Raw genomic sequence first — 13,685 nt, 5'->3', positions numbered from 1 at the left:
TCCCAGATTGTGAGAGGGATGTCTGACTGCTGGATTGGAGAGGGTGCAGGCTGAGGGACACCTCCCCCCGCCCCCCAGTGCATGAATTTTATGCACCGGGCCTCTAGTTTATTTTGATTTATATTATGTTCTATGTACTTTTTCCATGTGTTTTCGATTCTCCAACTTTAAAATGCATCAAAAGCCTGAAAGATAACTATACACACCTACACTCATACCCTTTGACTTAGTCTCATTCGGGGAACCTAAACTGCAGATAGAATCACGCACCCAGACAAATTTTGATGCACAAAGATGTTCACTGTAGTGCTACTTACAATAGCCCCATTTTTGAAAGGATCTAAATTTTCACTAATAGGTAAAGAGTTAAACACAGTATAATATATACACAATTTGGAAACTTACTTAACCATTTAGAAGTCTGCTATCAAAGTGTATTCAATAGAATAGGGCACTGGTCATGATCCATGAATAAACGGAGAGAAAAATAGTGGAATATAAGCTAAACATAGACTGTGATCTCAATATTGTCAATATTATATTACATATTCATACAAAAAAAAGACAGGAAGGAAATATGTAAAAACAACAGAAGTAGTTACATCCGGGCAGTGGAATTATGGGTATTTGTTTTTGTCTTTATACTCATATTTCCCAAATTTCCTACAATGGATATATATTAATTTTATTCTTTAATACGTTCCCTTTTACCCCTTCTTTAAATCTGGACCTTAAATGCACACAATTAGTTAACCACACTCCTCAGGCCATGGCACACCCTCAGCGGCCTCTAAGTATGGCCTCTATTTTGTTTTATATTCACTTATTTTTGCTTTTGTCACCCATCTCCACTCCTTCTATTTCCCCCGCCCTCACAGACACCCACTCAGGTATATTTAAAGTATGTTCTTTCTATCCATATGCCATACACTTGTTGGGGTGTATGCATATCCAAATAGAGTAAAAAAATATATATATGAAGAGCTGAAGTGCTGTTTTATGATTGTTTTTAAATTTTTACATAAATGGTACAGAGTTGTGAATCTGATGCTATCTTATTTTTTCACTCAACATCATGTCTTTGGGATCATTCCTTGATGCTATTTGTAAATAAAATGCATTATTTCCGACTCTTGCTTAGTATTTTGTTATTTACATGTATCACTGTGGTAGAGACTGCTGGCTGTTCCCCACAAGCAGTTTTGTCCTCTTCCAGAACACACTCAGGGACTACATTTCCCAGTCTCCCCTGCAGATAGGTGGAGCCACACTAAGACACTTTAGCCCATGGATGCCAGCCCAAGAAACTTCTCCCTTGCCATCTCCTCTATGCTCTTTTCCCTTCTAAGCTAGTTGGTATGAGGATCCCAGAGTGACCTTGGAAGTCAATGGGTTTAAGGTGGCAGAGTCACCCTCAACCTGGGTCAGAATGCCTGTGGGGAGGGGAGCCAGACTCACCCATCAGTAACATTCACCTTGGACTATTATATGAACAAAAAATACAACTTCTAGTGGGTCTGACACTTTACATGCATTAGGGCCTATTTATTATAGCAGTGAATATTAACCCTAACCAGTAAAACATATTCTACTTATCCATGTCCTAGTGCAAGACACTAATGCCTCTTAATTCTTTGAAGCAACACTGTGACACATCCTCATACATATTTCCATTTACATCTGTGAGCAAGATTTTATTTTTAGGTTGTCTACCAGAAATGGAATTGCTGGGTCATAGGGTATGTACGGATTTTATTTACCTGACCAAAGCAATGTCAGGGGCATCCAGCTTTGGGGGCAGTGGCAGCAGAGGTTTTGGTATTCAGATACCCAGCATCGACATTGCTGGTTGGGGTGTCTGTGCTCAGAGGGGTCATCACTGGGGCCATGTCACAAAGTGGTTTGGGCAACATTCATTTTATGGTTGTGGTCTCTGACTGGCTTCCTGGGCCCCCTGGAGGGGCTGTGAACACCCATAATCATTAATAAAATCACTAGAGTGGGTTCTGTTGTGTGCAGCTGCAAATTCCTAATCTATGTTAGATTAGGGGTTGGCAAACTTCTTCTGTGAAGGACTAGACAGTAAATATTTCAGGCTTTCAGTGCCGTGCGGTCTGTGCCCCAATTCTCCAATTCTGCTTTTGTATCACTAACAGCAGCCAAAGACAATATGGAAATGAATGGGTGTGGCTGCATTCCAATATAACTTTATTGATAAAAACAGTAGCCTTCAGGCCACAATTTGCCAATCCCTGAGCTAGACAAAAAGCGACCTCTCCTTTCTCTAAATCTCTATGTAGACATTTATTTATTTTTTTTAAATATATTTTATTGATTTTTTACAGAGAGGAAGGAAGAGAGATAGAGAGTTAGAAACATCGATGAGAGAGAAACATCGATCTGCCGCCTCCTGCACATCTCCCACTGGGGATGTGCCCGCAACCCAGGTACATGCCCTTGACCGGAATCGAACCTGGGACCCCTCAGTCCGCAGGCCGAGGCTCTATCCACTGAGCCAAACCGGTTTCGGCTCTATGTAGACATTTATATCATATTTCCTGATCTTGCTTTAGTCAGCTTCTTTTCTCAATCCGCTTTTGTGTCCCACACAGAACCTAACGCATTACCTCACCTGCAATAGACTGATTGAATAACTGAGTGAGTGAATGAATGGCTTTCGTTTAGAGGTGGTCCCATGAACAATCCAAGCCAAGACAGGAGCCAGCAGCAGACAATCTGCGCACCAGGGGAGTCCAGTCCTGCTCCATGTGCCCCTGGAGGACAGGGTGCTTTCATTTTTTCTGAGTCCCCAGAGCCTAGCACTATGCTTTACATGAGGTGCTTCTCTGTCCAGGATCTGTGCACTTAATTTTTTAGAAAGCCCCCAAGCAGGCCCCAGGCCTGGGTAGGTCCCTAGCTTTTCACACGTTCACCCAACACTGAACCCATCCCAGGCTAATGAGGAACCGAGAGAGTGACCTCCGCGCCCCAGAGGGGTAGGAACAGATATTTAGGGGACTCCCAGAAGCTTTGTCGAAACTCCTGCCTCAACTTTAAAGGTCAAGCTGGCCATCTCTGGCCTGCCTGCTCCCCCTCCCTGGTTTGCTTAGCCTAGAGAGAGCCCCGTTGGGCAGGGGAGTAGGGGTAGGATGGAGGGGTGGAAGCTGAAACCTGGGCAGACAGCAGGGTCAAGTGCCCAGCTCACTCCTCTCCTGCCCTCTGGCCGCCGGGGAGCTCGAGCGCCCCAACGGTGGGGCTGGGAGGGGTGTGTTAGCTGAGGCAACTTTGGCCTGGGAACAACTGGGCCACTCGCAGCGTGTTTTCTGTCGCTGGCAACACAATAGAAGTTTTGCTGAGACTCAGGGAGCGTCTACAAAGTGCTCTCCGAGAGCAAGGCGCTGAGGCCCCAGCTTTTGGGAGGCTTTTTATCTTTGGATCCAGGCGGAGGTGTGGAGGGGCAGGGCAAGACCAAGGTTGAAGACAGTTGTAGCCACCTCCGGCTGTTTCAGCTGTTGGGGTTGTTCGAAAAGGGAGTGGTCCTGTGAGCTGAACAAAAGGCCAGGCTGGACTGGGGAGGAGGGGGTCACCTCCATCCTTAAGGTGGGCAGGGAGGCCACTGGGAGCTGGTGACTTGGCTTCAGCCAGGGCTCTGTTGAAAGCCCTGCTGTAGACGGGCATCAGTGGGCACAGACAGGAAGGATACTGCACAGCACCAGAGGTAGGATTGCTGAAGCACATGTTTAACTTTTGTGAGAAATTGCCAATAGTTTTCCCAAAAATTTGTGCTGGTTTTTATTTCCACTAGCACTGTATGAGGGTTCCAGTTGCTTATTATTACTGCTTTTTCATTGCACAAGTAATACATGGGTATATTCCCCTATAAAGCTAACGTGCCTTTGAACAACCACCCAGCACCCACCACTCCCCTAGAATAATGCTGTCAGCTGTTGGGACAGCTTCCTTGCAGAACTTTTCTTGTGCATTTATGTACAGTAACCCAACAGGGTTAATAAAATCGGCCAAAGGGTCAGGATTTCTACCACCAGAAACTGCAAGAAGATCAACTCATGAGATAAGGATAGTGGGTAGAATCTCTGATTTTGGCAAAATGGGGTGGTCAGGAGAAGATAGCATCAAAGTTTTAGTGGGGGGGAGGGGGATTATGTTCACATCCCTGGAGCTGAAAGCTCTGGGTTCAAATCATGTCTGTGCCATCATCATGCTGGGTAACCTCAGGCAAGTGATTCAACTTCTCTGTCCTCAGTTTCCCATCTAAAAATGGGAATAGTGATAGTAGCCACCTCCAAGTATTGTTATGAGATTTAACACAAATGTAAAGTGCTTAGCCCAGCTGGTGTGGCTCAAGCGTCAACCTATGAGCCAGAAGGTCACGGTTTGATTCCCAGTCAGGGCACACGCCTGGGTTGCAGGCTCGATCCCTGGTAGGGGACATGCAGGAGGCCGCTTATCAATGTGTCTCTCTCATCATTGATGTTTCTGTCTCTCCATCCCTCTCCCTTCCTCTCTGAAATCAATAAAAATACATGTTTTTTAAAATGCAAAGTGCTTAGCACAGTGATGAGCACTTGTTAAATATTCAGGAAGTGTCATCTACTGTTACTATTTAACAACCCAAGTGTGTCTGTGTCCAAAGAGCACGTTCAGCTCACTGCAATCATTGTCTTTACCTTCCTGGCCCCTTGGTGTTAGCTTTTCTATCTGTTGACTTAGGACACTTAGTGGAGGAGAAGGGAGAGACCTGGGCGATGCCAGTGGGTGGGAAGATGGGGAATCCAGGAAGGAGGAGCTTTACAGGAACCAACAGTTTCCAGAAGCAAGGGCCATAGAGCAGCAACAAAAGCCCCAGAGGTGAGTACAGCGAAGACGTAGAAGAGGCTGCTGAGCCTGGCAGCGGGACGTCCCGTCACAGTGACCTTTGGAAGGGACGTTGGGGGCAGAAACCAGCTTCCGAGGGGCAGGGACGGCCCGCACGCAAGCAGAGGAATTGCTCAGGAGCACCAATGCTTCTGAGAAATCTGGCCCAACTGGGTTGTATCTAGAAGGAGAGAAAAATGTGGGGGGTTTTGGTGTGTTTGTTGGTTTGTTTTTAAGGATAGATAATCTGAACAGGTTTAGGAGGGAAAAAGTATTTCAAGAGCCGTGACCACAGGGTCTGAAAGGAACACAGCCTGGCTCTCTCAGAAAGTTCCGCCTCGGTTATAGGATCCACAAATTTCTATTGAACTGTTAACCACCCCCACACTCACTAATTTCATGGTGAGATACCAAGAAATAAATAACACAGTCTCCGCCCTTAATTGAGGGTGGTTTCCAGTCTGGCCTGGAAAAGTTCACAGGAACGTGAAAAAAGATAAAGTCATGATAAAAAGTGAAAACATGGAGACAGGCCTGGTTGGGAGAAAGGTGGCAGCTTTGATGGCCCACAGGAAGATATTTTTAAAATTGACTTAGTTGCCATTGATTATAGATAGGACGTTTTCACAGTAAGATCTGAATTTCTCACGCCCCACGGCCTAAACATCAGCAAATTCTACAGCTCTGGCTTCAAAATGCAAATATCCAGAGTCTGATGACTTCTCCCTACCCCCACTCTTACCCACCTACTGTCCATTCTCTACATGCAGCCAGGGGGATTCTGTGAGGACCTAAGTCAGATCCTGTCTTTCCTTTTCTCAGAACCCTCCATGGCTCCCACCTACTCGGAACAAAACCCAGAAACCTCACAGTGGCCCACAGTGTCCTGCATGGTCGGCCTTATTACCCTCAGCTCCTTCCACTTTCCCTTCTCTCCCTCTGTTCCAGCCACACAGACCCCTCACTGTTTCTAGGACATTCCAGTCAGGCTTCCTCCTTGGGACCTTTGCATTTGCTTCCCCCTTTTCCTGGACTGCTGTTGCCGTGGTCGGCAAACTGCGGCTCGCGAGCCACATGCGGCTCTGTGGCCCTTTGAGTGTGGCTCTTCCACAAAATACCACGTGCAGGCGCGCATGTACAGTGTGATTGAAACTTCGTGGCCACACTCAAGGGGCCAAAGAGCTGCGTGTGGCTCGCGAGCCGCAGTTTGCCGACCACTGTCCTAGGGAAAGGATAACCCACAACTCATTCGGCGAATCTTTCCAGACTTGACTCAAATGCCCCCATCTCACTAAGGTTTCCCGGATCCGCCTCTAAAAACTCACACTACCCGTGACACTTCTACCCCCTGCCCTGGGGATGTTTCTCCACAGCACTTACCACCCTCTAACATGCTACATAGGCGATGTGGTTCACATCTGTCCCCCATTACTTTGCAAGCAGTGTCTTTAATCTGTTTTGACCCCATGGTCACGCCAGTGCCTGGAATAGTCCTGCACATATTAAGCTCTCCGAAAACATTTGTGCAATGAGTACATTTCCAGCTTCCCCAGAAGAATTTGGCAACACTGGGCAGAAGCTAGATAAGGAGGGGCCACCCCCTCTTCTGCTCACTGAAGTCCCCACCCAGGCCCCTTCACTCATTTGTTTTTTGTTCCCTGGGCAAGTGGCAGAACCCTGCATTGGGAGTCCAGAGCCTGGCGTTCTGATCCCAACTTTTCCGTTAAATCATTTCTTCCCTGCCACTTCCCTGTCCCTGCCAATCTCACTGCCTGGAATACCCTTCTCCTGTCTGCCTGGCAAACTCCTCTTCGTCTTCTAAATCAGGGGTCCGCCAACTCCGGCTGCCAGCCAAACCCAGCCGGCCGCCTGTTTTTGTGCAGCTTGTGAGCTAAGAATGGTTTTTACATTTGTAAATGGCTAGGGGAGGGTGGGGGGATCGAAAGCAGTCAATTTCATAACACATGAAAATTATATAAAATTCAAATTTCAGTGTCCATAATAAATAAAGTTGGATTGGCCGCACAGAGCCACGCCATTCATTCACCTGCCGTCGGTAGCACTACAACAGCAAAGCTGAGCAGTTGCGACAGAGACTGTGTGGCCAGCAAGTCTAAAACACTTGTCATCTGGCCCTTTACAGGAAATGTTTGCCGACCCTGGTCTAATTCCTTTCTTGAGATGAACAAAAACTAAAAACCACCAACGTCTTTCTCGGCCTCAGATCCTCTCTGAAACTTTCTCTAACTCCTGGACCCACTTTGGCCCAGGGAACCAGCTCATATTAGAGCCCTATGTATTTGTCCCCTTCCTCCTCGGAGACCTGGCCCTGATCTCACAGGCTCAAATCCTCCAGCACTGATCACGTTGCCTGATTGCCAATGACTATTGACTAAGCTTTATTGCCGGACCCAGGCCACCCACTTCCCTCTGGGCTTAGTTTCCTCATCTGTACAGTGGGAACCTTGGTCCCTGTGATCTCCAGCACTGCACGGAAGAAGCATAGCTGAGTCCTTGGCAGGCAATGTGAGATTATTCGCCAAGACAGATTTTTTAATATGTTTTTTTGCTTTTTAGAGAGAGAGGAAGGGAGAAGGAGAGAGAAAGAGAATGATGGATGTGAGAGAGAAACAACCATCAGCTGCCTCCTGTATGCACCCTGAGGTATGGAACCGGCGACCCTTTGGTGCATGGGACGATGCTCAACCAACTGAGCCACACCAGCCAGGGCCAGATTTTTTTTTTTTTAAGACACTGTGAGGGCACAAAGGCCACAAACCCATAAACTGTGGCCCAATTTCAGCCCAAATGTGTTTTGCTTGGTTTGTACCTGCTCTAATATTGTTGTTTTTTACTTAGATATCAATATAAACATAACCTCTATAACCCAGCCCACTTCAGTCACGAGTACTATCTTTATGGCCCTTGTGGGCATTTGCCATCCCTGCATAGAAAGTTAAAGATCGTTACAGCCACAATGCCCAGAAGCCCTAAAGAAGCTTCTGGAGGCAAAGGTTAGGGATGTATTTAGGCCAGTTGTTTCCAAACTGGGTTGAACATCGAAATCACCAGGGAGTGTATAACATGCAGATTCCAGGCCCACCCCAGACCCACTGAATCCTACTCTCCATAGTATGTGGTGCTGGATATGAATTTTCTTTTCAAGATTCTCCCAAAATGCTTATGCATTGCAGATGGGAATATGTATTGAATCAAGCTCTGCAGATGGGAATTTGACTGTCCCTGTCAAAATTATAAATGTATCTATCTCTTGACCCAGCAATTCCACTGCTGGGAATTTATCTTCCAGACCAGTGCGTCTTAAACTTCAATGTGCACCCAGATCCCCTGGGCATCTTTCTAAGATGCAGATCCTGACCTAGCAGGCCCAGTGTGGGGCCTAGGAGACTCCAGTTTTAACAAAGCTCCCACCTGACACCCATCTACTAGTTCTGGAACATTCTGAAACACACATACCCAGGGATGCCTGTACAAGATGGGTCATTGTACCATAGTCTGTTATTTGCAAGTGTTGGGAATAACCTAAACGTTCACCAACAGGCGACCGTCAAATAGGTGCATCCCTGCAGCGGAGCATTACGCAGCCTTGAAAAGGATCATGGCGGCTCTTCACGGAATGGTGTGCAATGATCTCCGCGACATGTTATTAAACACAAAAAGCAAGGAGCAGAGCAGCGAGTGGCGTGCTCAACCATTTGTATGAAGAGTGTTGAGGGGAACGTCTATGCTCATGTTGACTTGTAGAAGCACAGAACAGCCTGGCAGGAGGAGCGTAACTGAATGCCTCTGGAGAAGAGAACAGAGTGGATGGGTGACAAGGGAGAGAGGGAGATATATTAGAATACCCACTTGAATTTTGAACTATAGGAATATAATACTTGTTCAAAAAACTTTTTAAATTTTAAATTATAATGATACCTAAATGAAAAGTCTCACTTCTGGTGCTCAGACATGAATTTAGACCATCAGAAAAGTTGGTCCAGAGTGGGTCACCTCCTACCTCAGCACACCATGTACATTTGTGCATACACACACACACACACACACACACACACACACACTTGCGACCCTTCAGTCCGCAGGCTGATACTCTATCCACTGAGCCAAACCGGTTAGGCTGCAGACAGCTTTGAGGACAGTCTGTGCAGCGCGTTGACAAGCAGACCAGGCTTAGACTCTGCAAACTTGTTAGATCCCAGTCCTGCCAGCCAAGTGATATAGAGCAAGACATTCAGCCTCAATGAGCCCCATTTCATGGGGGATGATCAAAATAACACTGGTCGCCCTGCAGACCTTGAGTGGTGGGAAAATACTTCACAAACAAGAGTACACGTGAAAACATCAGTTATAACATGAACCCCAATGGTGAGCAGGGGGTGGGGCTGCCCAGCCTGGTCTCCGCAGGGTCTCGTGCAAACCTCCCAGGACACCATGCAAGGTGGAAACCCAATACCTTGACCTTTGCAGGGAGGCAACTGCTCTGAGCAACCCCTGGCAATGCTAATCACCAACTCTCCTCCCACCATCTGGTCCAGCTGCCAGGCTGAGTCACATGCAGGCAGGCTGAGGGACAGGCACATGACCTGTATGTGGGGCTGGTGTGTGAGGTGGTTGGGGGAGGGTGGGAAAGGCCACAAAAGGCTGTAACTCCCCCCTCAGTGGGAAATTTCCTGCCAGAGGAGAAGATCTAAGCTTGATTCTTAGGTTTGGAACTCAGCTGGCTGCCTGGATGTCTGGTAGAACTCCTCCTTCAGGAAGCCCACAGGGTGAGAGAGAGAGAGAGAGAGAGAGAGAGAGAGAGAGAGAGAAGAGAAAGTGTACATGGAATAATAATAAAAACAACTAACAAATATGCAGCACTTACTGTGTGCCAATCTCTGTCCTAAGCATCCTGCAGATTAAACTCTGTGAATCTTCATCAACACCAGCATCCTCATCACCCCCTTTCCAGATGAGGAGCCAGAAGCACAGCACAATTAATAATTCACCCAAGGTTATATAGTCCAGATTCAGAGTCAGGCAGTGTGACTCTAGAGGCCCCACTCGGAACCTCTCAGCTACAGGGAATTTCATTCCTTGAAGGGGTTTTCCAGGTGTCACTGGGCTCAGGGCAGTGGATGACAATGGTGGAAACACTGCCAGCTTCTATGGGCATCTCTCTGTGGAACGTTGGACAAATTAACCCTGTGCTTCATGCTGAAGAGCCTCCGCTTCCCCACCTGTAAAATGAGGATCGTCATGGCAGTGCCCAACTTTCAGGCTGTCTCAAGGCTCAGTAATGCGGTATGGAGAGTCCTGCACACAGGACTGCACAGATATTAACTTTGTTAATATAATGTATACCCATTATTATCCAGTACTATTGAATGAGGTATTAAAAAGAAAAATAAAACAGCTAGAAACCCCCAGGCCTGTGTAAGAAGAAATCAAATCTCTTTTTTTTTAACTGTCTGTCCATATCATTCATCTGTAACATGTAACTTAAGTAACTTGCCTTTTCTCCTGTTTCTATAAGAAAGCAAGATAGCCCTAACTGGTTTGGCTCAGTGGGTAGAACATCAGCCTGCGGACTTAAAGTTCCCAGGTTCAATTCCAGTCAAGGGCAAGTACCTCAGTTGTGGGCACATCCCCAGTGGGGGGTGTGCAGGAGGCAGCTGATCAATGTTTCTCTCTCATCGATGTTTCTAACTCTCTATCCCTCTCCCTTCCTCTGTAAAGAATCAATAAAATATATGAAAGAAAGAAAGAAAGAAAGAAAGAAAGAAAGAAAGAAAGAAAGAAAGAAAGAAAGAAAGATAGGGTTAGCAAAGAAAGTACACAGATCTTGGTCATGATTAAAACCACTTTCATTCTTTCAAAGACACCAAGAATCTTGATTTCTTGATTTCTACCAAGAGATTTTCGCAGAAGAGAAACCCACACACAGCACCAAGTCCAGCCTGGTGGCAGGGGGACAGATGAAATGTATCTTTCAAGGACACCTTCACCTCTTGGTCCTCGGGAAATTAATTCGATTCAACAATGATTTAGTGAGCATTTACACTGTTCCAGGTCCCTAGTAGGGATTGGGGAGATACCACTCAATAAGACAGATACAAATCCCCCTGTCTCATGAGGCTGACGTTTTAGGGGAGGAGACAGATAATAAACAAGTAAAGAGATCATCTAATGTCAAGAGTTGAGAAATGCTGTGAAGAAAAATAAAGCAGAATTAGGGCATGGAGAATGGGGGGGGGGGCGGTGTTATTAATTTGAACAGAGTGACATTTGAGCAGAGAGCTGATGCAGTGAGGGTAATTAGGGAAAAAGTATTCCAAGTTGAGGGAATGAGTGGCATGTGCAAAGGCCCTGAGGCAGGCACAGGGGAGAGAATGATAGAAAATGAATTTGGACAAGCAGGCAGGCCTTGCCTCTGTCTCTTTTCTTTGCCCAACTGGGATGAAAACAGTAACCTGCCACCCCACCTCCATTCCAGAGCCGCAGGGAGATAACAGATGGGAAAGTGCTTTGAGAGGGAGAGCAGGAACAGTGTTATTAATGGACATGCTGGACAAGGCCCGTGCCAGGTGCACTTTGGGACAGTATGCTTCCTCCTCCCTCCTGGTGGTTCTGTTTTCCTAAATACCAGCACTGGGCGAGTCCAAGCTGCAAATAGTTCTGTGCTCTAATTCAAGGGATGGAAAAGGCAGGGCCCAGAGAGGAGGGGAGACCTGCCTCAGGTCACAGAGCAAGTTCCTCCACAGCCCTAATTTGCAGGATTGGGCTCAAAAGTAGTGAACAAATATTGAACCGGCCCACTCTCCAGTGAAGATAAGAGTAAATAAAATCAATATTCTTATCTCCTTAAGAAGTTGCTACTTCCCCAGGGCAAGAAAGAGGTGAGACAATTAGCTGGGGGGGTGGGGAGGGGGTGTTGGGCTGGGGGAGTCACACTTGGCAAAGCAAATTAAATGTGTTAAATTAGCAATTTCTCCAATAGATTGATCTCTTTGCTCTCGGCAGGTAACCTCTCATTTGTGCTTTTCAAAACATTCCCCAAATTTTCCCAGGTCTTCACAGCCCAAGACTCGGGGCTGGTTGTCACCTTCCCACAGAAGAGAGAGTGAGAGCGAGAGCGGGGCTCAAAGTAGTGAAATAGCTCATCTGAAGCTGTACAGCAGGTTTATCTGATCAGTCAGCAGATATGGCCTAACTGTGGCCTGAGAAAACGGCGGGGAGCAGGCCACACAGAAAATAACATAATGAATAAGATCATTTCAGAGAACACAAAGATGAAATAAAACATGGGGACGGCAGAACTAATTTAGTGTGGTCAGAGAAGGGCCCCAGGGGGGGTGACGTATGAGTGGAGAAGAAACCAGCTATGTCCAGAGCCAATCAGAAGAGGGTTCCAGACTGAGGCACTACACACACACACACACACACACACACAGTCCCTGTGGTCCCAACAAGCATGGTGGTGGAGGAACGAAACAGGGCAGACCAGGGGGAGGGGCGGGGGAAATGAGATCAGAGATGGGGGCAGGGCCTTGCAGGCCACTGTAAGGAATCAGATTCAGTCCTAAGGGCAGAGGCTGCTAGTTCAGGGCTCTCTGGCCGGTGGCAGAGCTGGGCCTTCAAACCCAGAGCTCCTTCTTCAGAACCAAGGCTCGCTCTTCCCTTTGGCCTTTTATGCATCCTGGTACTTCCTCAGCTGACCCTGGAAGTTCCTGGTTGTACTCCTAGCATGTGACTCTGTCTTGCTCTGCTCAGCCCCGCTTTCCCACAAAGTCAGCATCGACTTGACTGCCTTTCTCACACGCACAGGACGACCTTCACCGCATCTTCTCAAGTTCAGACTCTCTGGGGGTCTTGCAACAGCAGATGAATTTGCATCCCCCTCCTCTTGTGGCAACAGCAGGTATTAGGGAAGGGAAAGAGAGAGAGAGAGAATATGAATGTGCCTTTCAGGAGTGAATCTGCAGCAAGCTAGGTAGAAAGGCAGAGAGAACACAGGTAAGAGCTGGTATAAGGGGCTTACCAGCCTTGCCGCGGGGACAGGCTCCCAGTGGCCATCGCTGTCTCCTCTGGCCTTACTTCTGGTGTTAGGAAGTGGCAGACAGGATCCCAGAATGTAGCTGGCCAAAAATAGCCATGCAGCGGGGACAGCCTCTGGGGAACCCTGAGGGGGTCCTAGGTTGTATAAGGTCATCATTACTGTCTACACATTTTGTTATTCCTTGAACATATTTCCTTAAAATTCAAATTATGCATAAAGAGAATGAATTGGCAACTATATTGGCCAGTGTAGGGTGTGTTTCTGTGTGTGTGTTTCTGTGTGTGTTTTAAAAGTCAATTAAATCAACAGGAACAAGACAGCATGTCCACTTTCACCAATCTTATTCAACATAGCACTGGAAGTCCTAGCCACAGCCATCAGACAAGAAAAAATAAATAAAAGGCATCCAAACTGGAAAGGAGGAAGTAAAACTGTCGTTATTCTCAGATGACATGACATTGTACATAGAAAACCCTGCAGACTACACTGAAAGACTACTAGGTTTAATTTAAAAAATTCGGCAATGTAGCACGATACAAAATTAATACCCAGAAATCAATGGCATTTTTATGAACTCTGAGAAAAAAAAAACTAAAAAAACCATTGCAACAAAAAAAAATTAAGATACTTAAGAATAAACTTAACCAAGGAGCTACAAGACCTGTACTCAGAAAACTACGGGATGTTGAAAAACAGATAGAGGAAGATATAAACAAGTGGAAGAATATACTGTGTTCATAGATTAGTAGAA

This window comes from Myotis nattereri (assembly GCF_964212035.1).
Source record: "Myotis nattereri genome assembly, chromosome: 8".
Classification (NCBI taxonomy): domain Eukaryota; kingdom Metazoa; phylum Chordata; class Mammalia; order Chiroptera; family Vespertilionidae; genus Myotis; species Myotis nattereri.
The sequence above is the reverse complement of the archived record's forward strand: the minus strand, read 5'-3'. Positions refer to the sequence as shown.